The sequence below is a fragment of the Schistocerca serialis genome, unplaced genomic scaffold (assembly GCF_023864345.2).
Source record: "Schistocerca serialis cubense isolate TAMUIC-IGC-003099 unplaced genomic scaffold, iqSchSeri2.2 HiC_scaffold_1173, whole genome shotgun sequence".
Taxonomy (NCBI): domain Eukaryota; kingdom Metazoa; phylum Arthropoda; class Insecta; order Orthoptera; family Acrididae; genus Schistocerca; species Schistocerca serialis.
Window position 1 is genome coordinate 547,501 of NW_026047374.1, and position 5,000 is coordinate 552,500.

The window sequence follows — 5,000 nt, forward strand, 5'->3', positions numbered from 1 at the left end:
TTGCGCCTTAACCTAACCCACGTTGCGCCTTAACCTAACCCACGTTGCGCCTTAACCTAACCCACGTTGCGCCTTAACCTAACCCACGTTGCGCCTTAACCTAACCCACGTTGCGCCTTAACCTAACCCACGTTGCGCCTTAACCTAACCCACGTTGCGCCTTAACCTAACCCACGTTGCGCCTTAACCTAACCCACGTTGCGCCTTAACCTAACCCACGTTGCGCCTTAACCTAACCCACGTTGCGCCGTAACCTAACCCACGTTGCGCCGTAACCTAACCCATATTGTGCCTTAACCTAACCCATATTGTGCCTTAACCTAACCCATATTGTGCCTTAACCTAACCCATATTGTGCCTTAACCTAACCCATATTGCGCCTTAACCTAACCTATATTGCGCCTTAACCTAACCTATATTGCGCCTTAACCTAACCTATATTGCGCCTTAACCTAACCTATATTGCGCCTTAACCTAACCTATATTGCGCCTTAACCTAACCTATATTGCGCCTTAACCTAACCTATATTGCGCCTTAACCTAACCCATATTGCGCCTTAACCTAACCCATATTGCGCCTTAACCTAACCCATATTGTGCCTTAACCTAACCCATATTGTGCCTTAACCTAACCCATATTGCGCCTTAACCTAACCCATATTGCGCCTTAACCTAACCTATATTGCGCCTTAACCTAACCTAACCTATATTGCGCCTTAACCTAACCTAACCTATATTGCGCCTTCACCTAACCTAACCTATATTGCGCCTTAACCTAACCCACGTTGCGCCTTAACCCAACCCACGTTGCGCCGTAACCCAACCCACGTTGCGCCTTAACCCAACCCACGTTGCGCCTTAACCCAACCCACGTTGCGCCTTAACCCAACCCACGTTGCGCCTTAACCCAACCCACGTTGCGCCTTAACCCAACACACGTTGGGCCTTAACCCAACACACGTTGGGCCTTAACCCAACACACGTTGGGCCTTAACCCAACACACGTTGGGCCTTAACCCAACACACGTTGGGCCTTAACCCAACACACGTTGGGCCTTAACCCAACACACGTTGGGCCTTAACCCAACACACGTTGGGCCTTAACCCAACACACGTTGGGCCTTAACCCAACACACGTTGGGCCTTAACCCAACACACGTTGGGCCTTAACCCAACACACGTTGGGCCTTAACCCAACCCACGTTGCGCCTTAACCTAACCCACGTTGCGCCTTAACCTAACCCACGTTGCGCCTTAACCTAACCCACGTTGCGCCTTAACCCAACCCACGTTGCGCCTTAACCCAACACACGTTGGGCCTTAACCCAACACACGTTGGGCCTTAACCCAACACACGTTGGGCCTTAACCCAACACACGTTGGGCCTTAACCCAACACACGTTGGGCCTTAACCCAACACACGTTGGGCCTTAACCCAACACACGTTGGGCCTTAACCCAACACACGTTGGGCCTTAACCCAACACACGTTGGGCCTTAACCCAACACACGTTGGGCCTTAACCCAACACACGTTGGGCCTTAACCCAACACACGTTGGGCCTTAACCCAACACACGTTGGGCCTTAACCCAACACACGTTGGGCCTTAACCCAACACACGTTGGGCCTTAACCCAACACACGTTGGGCCTTAACCCAACACACGTTGGGCCTTAACCCAACACACGTTGGGCCTTAACCCAACACACGTTGGGCCTTAACCCAACACACGTTGGGCCTTAACCCAACACACGTTGGGCCTTAACCCAACACACGTTGGGCCTTAACCCAACACACGTTGGGCCTTAACCCAACACACGTTGGGCCTTAACCCAACACACGTTGGGCCTTAACCCAACACACGTTGGGCCTTAACCTGCTCTGTAATTGTCATACGACGCGTTAAATTAGTGTAGTGTTGCCTAACTGCAACCCCCGCAATATAGTTTGCTACTCGCACTGCCCGGTCCCCAGAGTATCGCTTCATGTTAAACACCTTGCAGCTATACACTGTAATGCGGATGGCAGCAGGACGTACATGCTCAATGCCCTTCGCAGTTGTTCATTGGCATTCGCATGGCGAAGCACAGCCTACGTTGTGGTACGGCTTGTGTCAACTGTCCGCTGATGTTGTACGTCCAAATCACACACTGTACTGCACATTGGTCCTCATGTACTGAATGATACATCGTGGTACATGTGTGACCGTACCACGACTGCGCCAACAACGGCGAACCATACGGTCCAAATATTGTGCACTCAGCTACGTGTCGTCGCCCTATAAGAGCTGGATTGCAGTATGGTATGCCGTGGATGGCGATCAGCATGAGCCGTCTGTTGATGTAGTGGCGCGTGTTGTCAGACGTAGTCGTCTCTTCTCACACACCGTGATAGCATGGTGCACTGCGTTCCACATCTGCGACATGCGACAGAGGCCGGTTGACAGTCGTTCGCGCAATGGACATCGCATACGTACGGGGGCCACCTTCCACGTGTTCGCGAAGCGTGCACATGTTGTTGCGTGTATGTGGGCAGACATAGTGTGTCGTGACACCTGACACAGGCATGCAACAATCGTTGAATTTGCAAATGGCGATGGACGTCTACGTTTGCTGGTGACGTTACGCAAATGAACAACTGGTAAACCGTTGTGGTGCGGTTGTTCTCGCTAGAGGTGAATCAGTGATGGCGACGATCGGTTGAGCTACCAACCGGTTGTTTCAGCGATACCCACCATGCCCACGAACGTGAATGGCATGTGGGTGTGAAGCGATACGCGGCGGTGGCTGGGTGGGACCGTCCCCGGCCGGTGAGGGGGGGCCTCCCGGCGTGCTGGCCGCGCGGTGCGTGGGCGCACGCGCTACAGCCGGCTGGTGGGGGCGGCCAGTGGCAGGCGCGCCGGCCGACGGAGGCGGCAGGCGGCGCAGCTGCGCGCCGGCGCACCCTGCACGCGGCGCCGTGCGGCCAAAGTAGGTCCTCGCGGGCCCGGTGCGAAGCGCGGTGGACATCTGCAGTGTGCTGGTCCGATTGAGGACTGTGTGCGCTGAGGATGCGCCGCCGCCCGGCGCTCGGCGCCGCGACGCCGTCTGCTGCTCGGTCGCCTCTGCGGTTCTCGCAGGTGGATTGTATCGCAGCTGTGCGGACGTGTTGGCGCGTGCGCTGTGCTGGGAGAGTTCGCTTCGGCACCCAAGTGGGGCTTTTGTCCTTCTGTGGCGCTGGCGTTGGAGCTGCCGGCCACCGTAGGTGGCGCGTGTTGTCTCCCGCCGGCAATGCCACGACAGCACGCTCCCGGGCCTCTGTCGGCAGCGGCAAGCTCAGTTGGGAGCACGGGTGGTCGCACCTAAAGCGTCTACTCGCCAAACTCCGGGCGATTGCGCCTCTCTCGAACCCGACCAAGTACTTAGGACGGCGCTGCGCGCCGCCGGGACCTGAGAGGGTTTCGAGGTGTATTGTGCAGGGGAGCTCAGCCTCCTCCTGTTTGCAGAATAATTGAGCGGACGCTTGCGTGTTCGCGCGGGCCCCCGGGACACACTCCCGGGCGGCCGGCTGCTCAGCTCTAGTTGACGCAGCTCCCTGGTTGATCCTGCCAGTAGTCATATGCTTGTCTCAAAGATTAAGCCATGCATGTCTCAGTACAAGCCGCATTAAGGTGAAACCGCGAATGGCTCATTAAATCAGTTATGGTTCCTTAGATCGTACCCACGTTACTTGGATAACTGTGGTAATTCTAGAGCTAATACATGCAAACAGAGTCCCGACCAGAGATGGAAGGGACGCTTTTATTAGATCAAAACCAATCGGTCGGCTCGTCCGGTCCGTTTGCCTTGGTGACTCTGAATAACTTTGGGCTGATCGCACGGTCCTCGTACCGGCGACGCATCTTTCAAATGTCTGCCTTATCAACTGTCGATGGTAGGTTCTGCGCCTACCATGGTTGTAACGGGTAACGGGGAATCAGGGTTCGATTCCGGAGAGGGAGCCTGAGAAACGGCTACCACATCCAAGGAAGGCAGCAGGCGCGCAAATTACCCACTCCCGGCACGGGGAGGTAGTGACGAAAAATAACGATACGGGACTCATCCGAGGCCCCGTAATCGGAATGAGTACACTTTAAATCCTTTAACGAGTATCTATTGGAGGGCAAGTCTGGTGCCAGCAGCCGCGGTAATTCCAGCTCCAATAGCGTATATTAAAGTTGTTGCGGTTAAAAAGCTCGTAGTTGGATTTGTGTCCCACGCTGTTGGTTCACCGCCCGTCGGTGTTTAACTGGCATGTATCGTGGGACGTCCTGCCGGTGGGGCGAGCTGAAGGCGTGCGACGCGCCTCGTGCGTGCTCGTGCGTCCCGAGGCGGACCCCGTTGCAATCCTACCAGGGTGCTCTTGAGTGAGTGTCTCGGTGGGCCGGCACGTTTACTTTGAACAAATTAGAGTGCTTAAAGCAGGCAAGCCCGCCTGAATACTGTGTGCATGGAATAATGGAATAGGACCTCGGTTCTATTTTGTTGGTTTTCGGAACCCGAGGTAATGATTAATAGGGACAGGCGGGGGCATTCGTATTGCGACGTTAGAGGTGAAATTCTTGGATCGTCGCAAGACGAACAGAAGCGAAAGCATTTGCCAAGTATGTTTTCATTAATCAAGAACGAAAGTTAGAGGTTCGAAGGCGATCAGATACCGCCCTAGTTCTAACCATAAACGATGCCAGCCAGCGATCCGCCGCAGTTCCTCCGATGACTCGGCGGGCAGCCTCCGGGAAACCAAAGCTTTTGGGTTCCGGGGGAAGTATGGTTGCAAAGCTGAAACTTAAAGGAATTGACGGAAGGGCACCACCAGGAGTGGAGCCTGCGGCTTAATTTGACTCAACACGGGAAACCTCACCAGGCCCGGACACCGGAAGGATTGACAGATTGATAGCTCTTTCTTGATTCGGTGGGTGGTGGTGCATGGCCGTTCTTAGTTGGTGGAGCGATTTGTCTGGTTAATTCCGATAACGAACGAGAC

General features: G+C 54.7%; 1 non-coding gene across 1 annotated transcript in view; it reads left to right on the forward strand.

The window, feature by feature from the left end:
- The first annotated feature begins 3,569 nt into the window (after positions 1–3,569).
- LOC126433841 (small subunit ribosomal RNA) overlaps positions 3,570–5,000 on the forward strand; it is a 1,910-nt gene continuing 479 nt past the window's right edge. The window contains exon 1 of the ribosomal RNA XR_007578788.1: positions 3,570–5,000. This exon is cut by the window's right edge and continues 479 nt beyond it. This is a non-coding gene — a ribosomal RNA (small subunit ribosomal RNA).